Source organism: Balaenoptera borealis (genome assembly GCF_965194805.1).
Source record: "Balaenoptera borealis genome assembly, chromosome: 15".
Classification (NCBI taxonomy): Eukaryota; Metazoa; Chordata; class Mammalia; order Artiodactyla; family Balaenopteridae; genus Balaenoptera; species Balaenoptera borealis.
The window spans coordinates 10,942,920-10,958,927 of NC_138871.1; the positions used below are offsets into that span (position 1 = coordinate 10,942,920).

Sequence of the window (16,008 nt, forward strand, 5' to 3'; positions counted from 1 at the left end):
CTCTGATGAAAAGGGAGCACGTGGGCCCACCAGCATGAGGAGGAAGCCACCTGAAGCCCAGGTGGGGAGCCCGTGTGTGACCACGTCCATCTGGACAAGTACATGGAACCCTTAGCTCAACCATGTTTGTGCTGGGATTGAAATACCTGCAGATCTAACTTCAGAGCGACTTGCAAACATCTTAGAGATACTGGAATGAAAAGGAGAGGCTCTGGAAGACTGGGGACGAGCAAATATCACCACCACTTTCTAAAAGAATGGGTTCTAAAAACTACAGACTCACTCCGGTTTCCGGGCAAGACCAGAAGAGGTGTGAGGCAAAGCTCACAGGCGTTTGGGAAGAAAGTGGTGGTCTCTACAGAGGCAACACGAGTTCTCTAAGAGAAAGTCATTCCATGCTAACCTCATTTCCTGTTTTGACGAGCTTCACCAGAACAGTCGATTAGGGGAATGCCCCAGAAAGTGTGTCTTGCTTTCAGTAAAGCATCTGAAAACCTCTCATCGGATCCTATGCACATAAGATACAAAAGATGGGCCAGAGGATGGTGTGACCAGAAGAATTCACAGTTGGCAGGACAGACATCCCAAAGAGGTCCACTCACGGCATGGCGTCAATCCTGCTACCTTGAATCCCACTTCAGCTGCTGGAGACGGCCAGGCTGGCCGCCTGGGAGGTCTTAGTTGGAGAGACTATTCAGTATTCTCTCCCCTGTGGCAAGTATGGTTTGAAATGATTCTCTGCAGCTCTACACATAGAGAAGGTTAAAGATTCCAAGGGGATGGTGTCGTTCTGTAGCTAGTTTTGCACCAGTTATAACCATTGGAGGGAAGAAGAAATGTTTCCATGGAGGGCCCCAAGGCCCAGTCCTGTCACCATTTAAAAAATAACTTGACAGAATGGGTAAACAGGAAGGTCCTACTGTATAGCAGAGGGAACTATAGTCAATAACCTGTGATAAACCATAATGGAAAAAGAACATAAAAAAAGAATGTGTATATATATATATATATATATATATATATGAATCACTTTGTTGTACAGCAGAAATTAACACAACATAGTAAATCAACTGTACTTCAATATAAAAATCAATGAATTAAAGGATAACTTGGAGGGAGACACTGAAAGCATATTTATCAAATTTACTAATCACACAAACCTCTGAGAAAAAAATGGTTTCAAAGAATCAACTCACATGAGTTGGAAAGCTGGGATGAAACAAGACAGAACCCATGTGAAGTCCTACGTTTCCTTTCAAACCACAACTCACTGTAGGAGCGCAAAATCGGGGTACATTTGATTCTAGTCGTGCTACAGCTACTTGAGTGTGGCCAGAAATGACAAAACAACACCTCAGAGTTTTCACCTTGAATTGTAAATTCTTTCCATAATATTAAGCTCTTGGGAGTGTGTGACAAGCCCTAAAAATCCCTTCCCTACTTATGGGACAGCCTTGTTGTGAGGACAAAATAAGTCAGAGGTGGTAAAGTGCTTTGAAAAAGGGAAAGCTCTGAAATTCAAAATAGTATTATTATTTGTTGTAAGGTGCTTTCCCTCCAAAAAAAGAAAAAAAAAATCTGACAGTCTGCAAGCGATAAGCAGAAAGTGATTCAGCGTTGGCTTCTGTTTCTCCAGCTCTAACCCCAAACTGGTAGAGCTTGCCGAGCTGTCGAGCTGAGCCCAGCTCAAAAGCCCAAACACCTCCAAAACTCCAAACCCCTCTTCTGGCAATCTGCTTTTCCAAAAGCTCTTTCTGGAAGGCCTGCTTCCCACTGCTTAAATAATCATACAGAAAGTTCCCCTTCCAGGGCTGGGTCTTCAAAGATGCAACCGGGTAAATGGCCAGAGTGAACGCCAGATGACTTCAGTTGGGGGCTTAGACTTTTGCAAATATTTTAAATTCCTTTCAGTCCCACCACTCTTGCTGCTGTACAAGCTCTGGCTCAAAAGGTAGGTGAAAAATACATTGCAGGCCCAAGACAGGAGAGCAGGCCTTAGTCAAGGTAACAGACAGGGGCAATGACCAACTTCTTTCAGGGTCAGTTCACTAGGCAGTTACAGGCGTCAAGAGTTGCCCTAGACTGAGCTGTCTGGTAGAACTTTCTGTGACAATAGACGTGTTCTATTATCTGAGATGTCCAACATGGTGGCCATCAGTCCCAGGTGGCTATTTACATTTAAATTAATTAAAATAAAAAGGAATTAAAAATTTAGTTCCTCAGTTACACTAGCCACATTTTAAGTTTTCAATAAATACTTGTGGCCAGTGGCTACCATAGTGGACAATAAAACCCTAGACCAGCAGTTCTCAACCTTGGCTAAACGATGGACTTACCTGGGGAGGTTTAAAAAACACTGATGTCTGTGCCTGCCCCCCGCCCTCCCCTCAACCAAATTCTGGTGTGATTAGTCCTGGTGGAGCCTAGGCATTTGGATTTTTTAAAAGTCCTGGGTAATTTTAATGTCTGGCCTGGGTTCAGAACCATTACTTCAACCATCTACCCACAGGGCATGTCCACAAACCCACGACTGTGCCTGGGTTCCTGGCACTCTCGGGGTCTTTGTCTCTGCTGCCCTGTGATACTTTTCTGCACTGTTTCCTCCTCTTCTAGAACCCAGAGAAATGGAACCAGCAGAGGTGGAAGAAAAGAATCTCAGAGCAGGGTGGGATCTTGGGAATCATGTCATCTGGTCTTCCTAGTGTTCTGCAAAGGAGATTAGCGTCCAGAGAAGTCTGGTGAGTCGTCCGAGGCAAGGTTGAGAGCCCTGTCCCCCAGACACTCCTCGGAGGACACATGCCTCTACTACATGGTCACCTGCCATCTTCCGGAACGTCAGCAAACACAATGTAACTGAAGGATGTTTATTAGCAATGCAAAGCTTGGTTTCAGATGAGAATCTGAATACCCAGAGGGCAGATAGCTCATGATCAACCTTTCCTGCTGGGCGGTGACCCGGCAGAAAGCCTGAGTCCTCTCCGAGGCTACTCTGTTCACCTCCTTACCTCGTCAGAGTAAAGGGACTGGCAATTTCCTAATCCACCAAACAGTGGTTAGGATACTGGGCTGCTCAACCTCACATCGTTGCTCTGAGAAGCAGTAAGATAATGGATCCAGTCAACACGTCATCACTGAGCGGAGTGTCAGGTGCTGGGGACAGACTGAGGAATAAGACAGACTAGAACCTGCCTTTATAGAGCTGAAATCTGAGGGGTGGGTGAAAGGTGACAGCTGATTCATAAGTGAAAAAACAGGATAACTATGGGGGGGGGGCAGGTCTCTCAGGACAGGTGGTCAGAGAGACCCCTCTGAGTTGGGGACCTTTGGGCTGAGACCCGGATATACGTCTCGTATATACTGTGCTGGGCAGTAGGGAGTTTTGACATGATCATCGTGGTCTACTATTTATCTACACATAAATTAATTCTGAGATGTGTGAAACAGTACAACGTGGTCATTTTAAATTATACTTGCATGTCTGCTAAGCTTAAACGTGAAGACCGACAGGCATTGCTGGAAGGCTACTTTCAATGGTCTCTTTGGCCAGGTCCCCAGGAGGATGGAGATGTCTTACTAAGGGTGGGGGAAGAGAGTGGGGACCACACCCCGCCCCCCACAGAAGGGATGCTCTGACATTTACTCATTTTAAAGAATGTTTAATTGCCAATTCCAGGCGCTCCGACGTGAAGGGTGGATTTAAGAAATCAGGGCATCTAAGGGACATGACCGTGCTATCGGTCTGTGATGAACTGCCCGGCACCTCCTGCACTTGGTGAGTGAAGCCCAGCGATCGATGCCCATGCACAAGCAGGCTAGAGGTGCTCTGAGAAGGCTGGGGCAGACTTGATCCCATCCTCAGCCTTGTCTCCAGAACGTGGCCCACGGGATGCCCCAAAGAAACCTTTGTGGAATGAAGAAGTGAATGGGTGACTGATGTGTGGAGGGAGGGAGCAAGGCAGCTGAGAAGACAAAGGTCTCCAGTAGCAAGCAAGCTCAAGGTTGCTGATAGTTTGGGGGCACCATTTGTAGATCATGATCAGAGAGGGTGTGGGGAAAGACTCCCAAACGTCTCCCAGTGTTTTTCTTAAATGTTAACATGCTAATACTGACTCATGAGAGGTCTTCCAGAGAGAGAAGAAAAGGCAGGGCAAACCAGGCTGAGTAATAAGTGATTCAGGTTCAACGCGCTTCTTCTAGACGCTGTCATAATGATCTGTGTGGTTATGGCAGGGTTGCCCTGTGGTCCTAGAGAAACGAATCTCAAATGTTATCTGGTAACCTTTCTATCAATATTTAAACATAACTAATAAGCAAACAATCCATTTTTCTTTAGTTATGCTTTTAATGAAGGAAAAGGGATGAAGACACACAGAGACTGGCCAGATAATAAGAAACCGACCAGACTAGACCGTAACCACAATATCGCAGAGACATCACCACTGAATGTGGAGGCCCTTAGAGTCCATGGCAGATGGAGTCAGGTCCCAGGGCCAGCCCTTCCCCTGCACTCGGCTGTGGGCAGCAGGTAGAGGTGCTGCAGGGGGCTGAGTCCTGGTTTTTCGGTGCCTGTGTCATTTTCGAGCAAGTGTGTCATAAAGCTTCCTGTTTCATCTCCCAGTTATTCTGAAACAAAAACATGCACGAAAAACACAGGTCACTGCCAACCGCATTGAGACACAGTCACTCCAGTATATGGAAACCGAAAAGGGAAAGACAGATCGTAAATGCCACAGTAAGATGGGGAATCAAATTTATCAGCATCTATTCAAACAGTGATAATCAACAAAGATTGCGGTGGGGATAGGGGGGCGGGGCATCAGTTTAAAAATAATTCACAAGAGACTGTGAAGGCAGATGTTCCCAGAAGCCCACTGCCTGTTTACTGAAAAGTTGAAGTCAGTTCTGCCCCTCTGGGTCCAGGTCTAAGCCTGGGGCACACCGAGGCCCTTCCCCTATGTGCTCCTGTTGGTCTAGCTGAAGTCACACAGGACTCTCAGGACAACCCTGGTGTTTGCCCAGGTGATGTCCTGAACACCTCTCCCCAGGGGTCCAAAGAGACTTAAAAGAGGTCACCATGGAATTACAGTCCAGCGAGGATGGATGAGGAGGATGGTGGCTGAACTTCTGGTCCCCTCTCCTCTTCCCCTCCAAGAGAGCTGGGCTCCCAGGGACATCACAGCATCGTGATCAGACAAGCTTGTACCGAGCAGCCTCAGCGAGGTGGAGGGAAGGAGAGATGCTAAGAGGGGGGACCTTGACCAAGCAAAGACCCTGAGGACAGCACAGGGTTAAGAACAGCTCCAAAACCTATGATTCTATTAAAAACTGCCTTGCCACTTGAGACCAGTATGTTTTGACCCCCAAGCAGCACATCGTTTGCGGAATCTCATTCTTAGTTCTCCCAAACAAGTGAAGGGACACTTCGAGAGACTGACAGAAGGATGGCTTGATTCATAAATACGAATGGCGCCACCTCCCCCAAAGACCGGTTTTGTGCTTAAATCTGCTGCTCAGACGCTTGGAGTAGGAAGACAGGGGTGGAGACAGCATTGCCATGGGAGCAAGGTCAAATCCACACCTGCCTGCTATTCCCAGCCATATTCTCTGACCAGCCACTACTGATGGTCAGGGAAGAAATGGGCTCTGCCCATGACTGCTCAGAGCTTCCTTGAGGACCCTGCAATCCCCTCCGCATGCAATCTGCCCCAGATGCAACCCTGAGTTCACGGGGAAAGCCAGCTGCCCTGGCCCCTCTCCATTTCCTGACTTTTGTTAATGGCACAAAATTATTTGCAAAAAGGTCGGGGTGGGAGGGGCTGCATGACTCTGGAAAAGCTCCATCCTTCCGGGAGACATTCATTCACAATGCACAGTAACATGCAGAAGACCCTGAGAAGTTAGGAAATAAAGAAAGCCGTTTACATTAGTTTCTTGTGTGCTTCCCATACATATCTGGAGTGGAACCCCTCTTCCACAGGAACCTCTGCCGGCAAGGTTCCACAGGGCAGCAGACAGCAAAGCTTCTCTTTGACTGAGTCCTTGCTGTCCTGACACTCACAAAACAGTTGTGACAGTCGGCATTTATTTCCTGAAACTCTGTGTTGTTTTTCCTCAATACCTTCCCCAAGTGCCCTCCACATATGAGTTAGCTGAAGCACACAGACTCCCGCAGCCTTTATTATTTTTTTCTCAGAGGCCTCCTATCCTAGTGGCAGTGAAATACCAGCCTTTCTGAGAGATAATGAACCTGGCTGTGTGGTCGCTAACATTCTGGAGAGAACACTGCTCAAATGAGCCTGCTGGGAAAACCAGTTTCCTGATGTGTGTTCCATGAGCTAGCATTTTCTAACGTGACAATATCTGAATCTGGGCCCAAGATTTTATACACAGTGCCTTCCTGGGTGGGCAAAGAGAAACAGGAACTAAGAAATGCATCAGTGGCTGACATGGGTGGAAGGGGCAACCTTGTTCCTTTAGTTTGAAATAGAGAGACAGCTTAGGAACCTACGCTCCTCTCCAGTTACCCTACTTCTGAGTGGGGAGAAAAAACCAAAGTGCAAGAGCCCAGGCAGGATTTGGTATGGACCACCCAACCACGTTTACTTGGACCAGGATCACAGAGTGAGAGGTGGCAGGGCTGGAAGGATCATCTGGTCAACCTGCATTTTACAAACACACAGAGCAAGGAAGTCGGCAATCTTCCTAAGGTCACACTGGAAAAGACATTGCTGGGACCAAGACCTGAGTCTCTCCTACCTTCGTCCCTAGATTCTGAATTGCAGCTTTCCACTGTAAAACCTGAGCTAGTTTGTGTGCGAGCTTTTGCACGCATCAGTCAAATCCTGAGTGACTTCACGTTGACCTGGCCGTCTAGTTAACACTGAAGAAACCCAAGATGGAACATCCAGGAACGCTAAAAGATTTGCCCCTAATTCAGAGCTGATCGCACATCTGGCTTCCCTTATGCCAGCGGACACTGGGAGGGGATGGAGACCACCAGCGCCTCCCCTGTGTTAGGACATTCCTAGAGAAGCTTCTGGTCACACGTTACTTCCTTATTCTTACTCCCAGCTTGGCTGAGCTGTGCTGTTTCTGCAGGTCTGTAGCATTCAGGGGGCCCCCAGTAGGTCTCCCCACTGTGGGTACCCAGCTCCGCTTTCCCTCAGATCTGAGGGATGGCCTCAGGGTCACGTACATCACACTGTGAATACGAGTCCTCATCAGGGGCCTGAAATGCAGCCCAGGCAATCTTCTGGATGCTCCCCGAGTCAGCTCCCAGATCACACCCTTTTGGTTCCTAATGGCAGAGGGGAGGCTTCTAGCCTGGGAAACTGAGAAGGGGAGAGAGACAGCAGCTCAGACGCCTATCCCTGGACTGGATGGGCCACCGGTCAGGGCATTTCCCCTTGATTCCATCCAAACTTCTATTTCCCAGGCAGTAAGTACCAGGGCAGGGGAGCGGGGAAGCAAGGAGCACAAATTTCAGTTTGCTGTAACATCCATGACACTGCCAATACCTCAGTGCCGAAAAGCCAGACCAGAGCCCCCAGTCACCCATGTGCAAAACACACACCCGAGCCCGCTGTGCAGCAAGGATTCCGTCAACGCTTGGGAAAACAACCGGCCAGGCGCTCACATCCTGTTCGTGTTGACTCACGTTGGATTCGGACAGGCTTGGAAGCCAATTTTTTTGAGCTTTTGAAACAGTTGCCAGGAGGGTGGGACCCGCTAGACAATGGCAAGGTGTTCGCTCTCAGGAGTCCTTGGCTTTTTACGTCTCAGAAAGTTAAAACCTAGAGGACGTGCTCAGAAAACGTCATTGTTTTTTACAGACTGATTTTAGGGATGAGTGATATGGATCCCGTGTGTAAAAGATTAAGTTTTTGTGCTACTAGAGACATCAGGGCAGGGGAGAGAGGAGCCTCCCTTGAGGGGCCCCCTTCCTTTGCTTCTGGGGGGGGGCCCGTTTTTAGAATGAAAGCCACATAACTCTGAGCAGACTTAGAACCTCTCCTGAGGGGACCTCCCCGAGAAGCAGTTTTTACGAAGTGTGCCACGCATCATTACAGACTTACCCGTGGTTCAGAAAGTTTCAGCCTTTAACTGATCCGTCAGCAGAGTGCGAGCCTTCCCCAGGGCTGCCCCGAACACAGCCGGGTCCTCTTGGCCATCGTTTGTTGAGCTCATCCCATCTGCTAGATGCTGCTCCAGATGTGTGCTCTCCCTTAAGCATCCGCGCTCTCAGGTTGCTGCTGCTTTAGGAGCAGCTCTCTCGCCTGGGGGGCAGGGGAAGTTCAACCACCAGCCAGTACACGGTGGCACCCAGCCTCCAGTCCAGCATCCTGACCTTGACACTCTGCCACCTTCTGGGATGAACAGGAGCTCACAGGTCATTCAAACACCCTGAGCCCCTGAGGATCTCGGAAGTTTGCCCACCTTTTGGTACCGAGAGGGACCCACAAAATACCTCCCTCTGTTAATACTAAAGGTTTCCACTAATGGAGATGAGGATGGGCAACCCAAGGGCCGGGCCTCACCGGATTATTTCCTGATGTCAGTACCATCCCCCTCGCCTTGGTCACTTTCTCTATCCATAAAAGAAAACCTCCTTTTCAAAGAACTAAACCTCAAAAACATTTTAGCAGATCTATAGTCTGGTTGACATCGTAAAAGGTCAAAATTACAGGTAACCTTGCTATACCATTACCAAGAGATGCAAAGGGCCTTCTGAAAGGCTGGTTTTACCTCTAAGGTTGGTCTAGAACACACGAAGAGCAGCTCAGAATTAGAGGGAAAATGGAGACAACCTACAGGCTTTTAGGTTTTCCAGTCACCCACGGCCCGTGGCCCTAACCAGTGGTCCTCAGTGTGGATCTCTGGATCTGCGGCATCACCCGAGAATTTTCAGAAACGCAGATTTTCAGGGTGTGCCCCAGACCTTCTGAATTGGAAACTCTGGCGATGAGACCCAGGGATGTCTGTTTTCACAAGCCCTCAAGTGTTTGTGACGCACGCACAAGCATCACCAGTAGTGAGTGATACCTGGGCCGCGGGCTAAGTCCCTGTGACCACGGTGACTGCAGGTCAGCCATCTACTGATGGTCTCAGTTTGGTCAACTGTACCCAAGCTCCTCACTGGATGGCTCTGGCCCAGGATCCCCACAGTGGGAGGAAGAAGCCAGCAGCCCAGAAACCATCTGAGACTTTCAACATGTTCTCGGGGTGACCTCGGGAGAAATGTTGGTATGATTCATCCCCCCAATGCCCTTTTCCAGTTGCTGCTCATCTGTATAGCGTAGCGCAGGCACCATGGGATACTACACCTGCACCCGGGATTTCCCCTCCGCATCACATTTCTTTCCTGGCCAAGCCCCACCCTCCCACACGGTAGCCTTCGTCTCCCCCGCTCCCTTTGCCTGAGGGGAAATCTCGAGCCAGCTGTCTACTGGCATTTCTCTCAAATAGGAGACTAGAAAATGTCTCCACCAGCTTGACCCTCCTGACTGCCACCCTGGGAGGAGAGGGGAGCAGAGCCCACTCTGCTTTGGGGCCCTGCTCACATTGACACCTGGTGATGTTCAGGTGGGGAGCGCCAGCCAAAGGCTCACAACCGGACAGGTAGGAGGCAACACATGACCAGGTCAAAAAAAAAAAAAAGGTAAAAAAAATAGTTTGTTTATCATTTTAAAAAAACGAACCTCATACAGGAAGTATGAGAAGAAGAAGAAGAAAAACACAAACCCAGGCTATGACACTGAAAGTGGCAGCACTGGATACAGACAAGATGAGGGCTCCTCAGTTTCCATTCCCACTTTGCAGGGGCGGTGGGAGCAGGTAGGGTAGGGCACCAGGTGAGGGTGGGGACTTACAAACCACGGGGATGCAACAAAGAAGGGGACCGTGAGTCACGAGGCACAGCCTTATCAGACACAGGGCAGTGTGCGTGGGGTAGGACGATGTCCCATCCAGGGCCCTCCCTGCAGGTGTGACTGTCCCAGCCAGACATGGGGAAGAAGACGCCTAAAATGGAAACTGCCCTCCGAGAGCATCCCACGCGCCCGCCTCTCCCACCCCACGTTCCACCCCTTGTGTGTTTCAGGTCAAGACACAGGAGTTACCAGACCATGATCACCTCCCCCCACGCCCTTTCCAGAAGTGCCAGACTAGCAGCAGTCAGCTAGGGAGACCCCACCATCCCAGGCCTTCCATCCAAGCCGGTGGCTGTGCAGACCCTCAGGACCACAAGCCCAAACTGGCCCGACTTGCTTTGGTTTGATGGACACTGACACAAGGCCACCCAAGGCAGATAGGAGTCAAGTCAGATGCCTAACCCAGAGCCATCTGCCCTCTCTGAAATGTGGCTCAAATGGATTGTTTTAAAATGGGGGCATGGGATTCACAACGTCCACCCAAGAATTCAAATGAGGGAAAACAATGAGACTAAAGAACATTTCCTCTTTCACAGCACAAAACAGTAGGAGGATAGGAAATAGGTATCTTCCCTTCCCACCATAAAAAATAAATACAAATGTTCTAAAATGTGCCCACCCTGAAAAGATACCAACGAAAGGACTCCAAGTCATGACTGTCGCTGTCAAAGAAAGCCATTTAAAAAAGAAAGACAGAAAGAAAAAGAAAAAACTCTGCACACCAAAAAAAATCTCAAAATAGAACCAAAACCTGCAAATCATACTCAGGCGTCTATTATGAACCTATGTTTTAGCATGCTGTTGAAAAGGTTAATAATTTTCCTACCGAAACTGAATGTGGGTTGTGAAAGAACATTAAAATGAAGAAAATTTCCCCGTGGCTGCTATTTTATTATCACCAAAGCCATCAAGTTTCAGTTTGAGTTATTTGTATTTATTTGTGAAAACAAAGATTAGATAAGTAGAAACATAACCCTCATCCTAATTATTGCCCTGGAGTATCTGATTTTTAGAACAAAAGAAAGAAAGAAAAAAAAAAAAAGACCATCAGACACACACTCAAGGCATGAGAATTCAGAAGAACAGAGAGGAGAGAGAGGATGCTGTTATCTCGTCCTATCACTTGAAAAAATGTATTGTCTCATGTAAGACATTCATATTTGTTTACAGTCTGTGACGACCACATGAGAGGCAATGTGTACTTTTCGTTGTTAAAACTTTTGTCAACTGTATGCTCAGATAGGGAATTTTTTTAAAACTGCAAACTATCGTTTTTGCTTTACACTTGCAAAAATGCAGGCACAGCCATATATTTCCACATTGAAGTCTTGAAAAAAGGGAATTTACAGTGCTGCTTGAAAAGATCCAATTATGAGCTTCGAGACATTTACAAGCAGGTGGAGCCCGGATGAAACGTGGGGTTTAGGTGCAAAGCTGGATTTTAACTCAAATGTGTCTCAGATGCCAGGGGAGCAGCTTCTTTTCTGAAGTTTGTAAAAGAAATCCACTAGCTGAAATGGTTAATCAAAATTAGGGGTGAGCAGAAACCTCTCTCCACGTTCTGCCCGCACAACATAAACACCAGAATGAAAAAAATAACATGCAAAAAGACCTGCAGTGGTCTCACATCACCGAACAAACTGTTTTTCTACCTATTTTGTGTTGCTGGCTTTTGTTATCAGCCCAATCGGCAAACTGTGGCCAATTTTGTCATGGTTGAAGCAGACATTTTGTTCCCAAACTGCTTTCAACATTTTAGCTACTAAATAGTTTATGAGAAATTGAAGAAGCCACAATACAAACAGAAAAGGTACCTAATCTTGCTAAATTAACCCCTTTTGCAGGTTAAAATGACACACACACATAAAAGATTAAAAACAAGAATTCTAGCAAATTCAAATTCTGAAATAACCTAAGTAGAGTTTCCTGGAAACAAGAATAATTAATGATTAACTTACTGATTGGATTTTGAAACCAGCTACATGACATTCCCTGATTCTGACCACATGACACCATGAAAGGTGTTTTTAATGATACAACATGTAATTTTTATTTTTCATCCACACACATCAAATGTTGTGTGAAAGTGAAGGGCAAAATTCTAAAGGCGTCAATTGAATTATGCTAAAGGAAAAGAATCGGTTAAGCAGTTATTTACTACTGAAAATAAATGACACCCACGTAGTTCATCTTATATATTAATATTGAAACCAAATAGCAGTCTTCTACCACAAATCATTTCATTAAAAAAAATAATGAAACTAGTTAAAATGAAAACACAGGGTTTTATTTGATGAAACATTAAATATTCAGATCAAAATGATAGAAAGCTGCCATGGCTTTTCAAAATTTGTTTATGCTGAATGCCAACAACAAATTGAAGATAAAAAAAGGATGAAAGAATCCTCGCTAAAAATCCAAGAATTAACTAATTGGAAGAAAAGCAGAATTTCAGACAGAAGACTTAAGAAAACTCTTCTCTTGTTTGCAATCCTATCTCATATTTGAAGGTACAGCGTTATGTACATTTTTAGCCTTTTAAAATACCAGCATGCCCACACACTATCTCAGATTAAACCAAGGAGAAAATGACACATTCTGAAACCATTTTCTAAAGCTCCTTTTCCTGATAACACTGAGGCACTCACAATCAATTTAATGAGTTTCTAAAAAGCCCAAACAACTCTCCATAAAGAGACAGAATTGTTCACAACAGCCTGCAGACATTTCTAGATTTTACAGGCAATACTAAGAGCATTAGTCCTTGCTATTTACATTTAGAAAAACTAAGCTGTTTTCAACATCTGTATCAGAAAGAAATACTGCTCAGTGCTTTGGCTAATTAAATACAGGAACAATTTGAAAAACCCCAATAGATCCAGCCCAGTAGTCCCCTGATCTCAAACAATTTAAAAATTAGTTAATTCTTTCCCCTCCATGTTCTTTGCACAAATATATATTCTCCTAATCTATTCTTACTTGAAAATTCTTAAGGTAATAAAGAAAGTAAACACCCACAGAGGGTAAGAAGTCATTACTTCTGAAAGTGGATTTCTTCCTAAAACATAGGGCAGCAAAATAAACACTGAAAAAGCACTACAAACAAATAACACAACTCAGGAAGAACACTGAGAACATGTACTAATGGACAGAAAACTTTGGAGGAATTTTCAATCCTTCAGAAGGATGGACACATTTGTGGTGAATTTACAGCATTCTCAGGGAGAGGATGGCATGGCTTTTCGTAAACTTGAACTGAAGACAATATCAATGTAATAACATCTTCTGGTCAAGAGAATGTGTTAGGCTGTTCACCATCAGACATGTTTTAACATGTGATTCAGAATTTACACACTTCTTGTTTTTATGATCCAGCTCTTTCAATATTATGGGACTGATCTGACACTTTAGAGCAGGCAGCCTGACTTGTGTAAGACGACAGCGTTTAAGAACAAACCAAAAAACCTTGAATGAACCCTACAATGAAAGATGAGAGGGAATAAGAAGTCTCTGGGAATCACCTGAATTTGTTACTTTAAGACATTTTCTGTATGAGTATCTTACCCTAGAATATCTGCCCTCACCCTTAACCAGCATAATCGAATATTCACATTCAGAAAACCCCTGACCTTAGCTAATACTTGCCACTCTTAAACCACATATATCCCCTTCCCCCGACATAAGACTTGGAAATGATTGTGATTTTAGTCATCTGGAAAGAGTGAAACATGACATGGTCTTCAAGCACTTTCTTCAGAACCGTTGTCATTTTAACTCTGTTTTACCACAAGTAAAAAGGCCGTGCTCACGGAACAAATTCAAGTTCCCCCTCAATTGTATCTATAACCTGGGAATTTCTTATGATCAGGGTAGCACAGGACAAAAGCTTTCACTGAAGAAAGATTCAGAGCATTTTTTTAAAATTCCCAATTTTTTGGCAAGTAGAAAAATCAAAAGGTAAACTCTTCCATATTATAAATTAATGTTCTCAGCACAGCTACTTCACCTGCAACTAGCTAACTTATTCTTCCTTTTTTTCACAAAATGCACGTGTTAACACCAAGGTTTTAAAACACCATTGTTACATTTAGAGGCATTCCTAAGTGTAAGTAAGGGTTTTCTCCCCCATTTATTAGATACACATTTTTACTGAGAGCCAATCCATTGTGTATGAAATGACACAATTTTGTTAGAGCAATCTGGCTTTAAGGGTTAGGACAGGTTACACTGTAAAATTAAAATTAGAAAACCAAGCTTTTTTTTTTTTTTTCTTTAAAGCAAGTAATAATTTTCCAGAATCTAGAAATAACTGCAACTGGCAAAAAGAAAATAAAAAAGCCATACAGACAAGAGTGAAAAAAAAGCTCAGAAACTCAGAATCCTTGCCCTGGAAACAAAGGTCTCTCACATTTCATTTTCTATTTTCCACAAAGAAAAAACAGCTCTCTAGTCCCCATATGAAATATGTAACAAGTATAAGAAATGTGCAATATCACAAATACTAATATATCTAAGTGAACATAGGAATTGCATTTTTTCTTGTTAGTGTGAATTCAACCTACCGTGTTGGTAAGTTGACAGAGATCAGACCCTGTAACTGCAGCATCAGAAATAGGACGATTTGTGTTGGAAACTCAAGTTTGAGCTAAAATGATTCTCCTCTGACAGGGTCTGTTAGCACAATTAAAAAGCATCGTGAACACCCCTGGATCATGAAGAGTATAGTATATTTTTGAGTCTAAAACTCTTCAATGATGTTGGCTTGAAAGCTGTTTAATTAGCTGTAAGATGCCAACCAATCTCTTTATCAAAGCCAGCTGAAAACAAAACTGAGAGAAACAGCTTGTGGTTTCACAAAAAATGTATTTACATGAAGTATATTTTAAAGGGAGTTCGATCATTAGGTACGATGTCATCTGGGCTGTGCGGTGGATTTGACATTTAAAGATGTCAGAGCTTGTCAGATTTATCTCCAGTCTATACTTAGTTTAGAAGTAACCACTTCTGTGAGCAAATCTTGTTTTGTTGATTTCCAGCCTCAAAATCTGCAAAGACTAAACTCTTATTTACAGAATACAAATCCTTTCCATGTCCTCTCACTTCCTTACCTAAGATCAACTAAAAAGAAAGTGGGGCCGTGGGTGACAAAGTGGAATTGAAGCCCGCTTTGACACCGAGTCACAGGGATGGGCACAGAGCAAGCAAACCACGGTGAACAGAGCACGGAGGGACAGAGTTACTATCGACAAGCATGATGTTTCCTGAAATAGATAGGGGTCCAGACCTTTAGCCCACTACTTCCTGCTGCGTGTCTTGGAAAAAACATTCTGATAAGATGGGGTGCCCTTCACTTAACACTTAACATTGTCCAAGACGAGGAAAACCCAGAGTGACACAAAAAGTTTCACCATGATGAAAGCTAAAGCTGTCTCAGTAAAAGTCCCATCAAAGGATCAGTAAAAAGATCCAGAGAAACATCGGCCTTTATGCATCTTCAACCAGGAACATGGTTTGGTAGTTTTGTCAGATTGTTTAGTGACCATGAATTCATGCTTTATATTTTATCAAGAGATGGGTTAGTGAATCACCACCATTTAACTATCACAAGAAAGATGTTTGAAGAATGGATTAGTCACTCATTCACTCTTTTCCAAAGACCACTTTTCATTTTGCCTAATTTGTTGAAAATGGAAATTAAGCTCTAAGACAAATTCGGCTTAAGACAAGCTGTAGCAGACCCAAGCGAAATCTGCAGCCAGCAGCGCCCCTGAACCACAGAACCTCATGCCTGGGACCACACAGACCTTTCAAACAGAAAGGGAAATGGTCGTTGATGTTATATGACCAAAATGTACATTCAAATAAGAACTCTGTTCCTTAGCACCCTTTGACCTTAATTCACATCATAGAGCTCAAGGGGTACCAGATCCAGGATATTAATGAAGGAGTTTACATGCAGTTAGCAATAGAGTTTTTAAAGGGTTACAGAAAGAAGTGTTTTCTAAGACTGCCACTACCCATCAATTACTTTCCATAGTTTGTTTTAAAAGGGGCTTCTCCCCAAACCCAACTCTTTCAT

At 44.8% G+C, this 16,008-nt stretch overlaps 1 long non-coding RNA gene across 4 annotated transcripts in view; it reads right to left on the reverse strand.

The window, feature by feature from the left end:
• Nucleotides 1-4,322: 4,322 nt before the first annotated feature.
• LOC309611606 overlaps nt 4,323-16,008 on the reverse strand; it is a 212,789-nt gene continuing 201,103 nt past the window's right edge. The window contains exons 2-3 of one of the 4 annotated variants that reach the window (XR_014234623.1): nt 8,076-8,382; nt 4,323-4,623 (exon numbers count right to left, since the gene is read on the reverse strand). This is a non-coding gene — a long non-coding RNA (uncharacterized lncRNA). The remainder of the gene's footprint in view (nt 4,624-8,075; nt 8,383-16,008) is intronic. The other 3 variants (XR_014234624.1, XR_014234625.1, XR_014234626.1) reach the window with 3 other exon arrangements.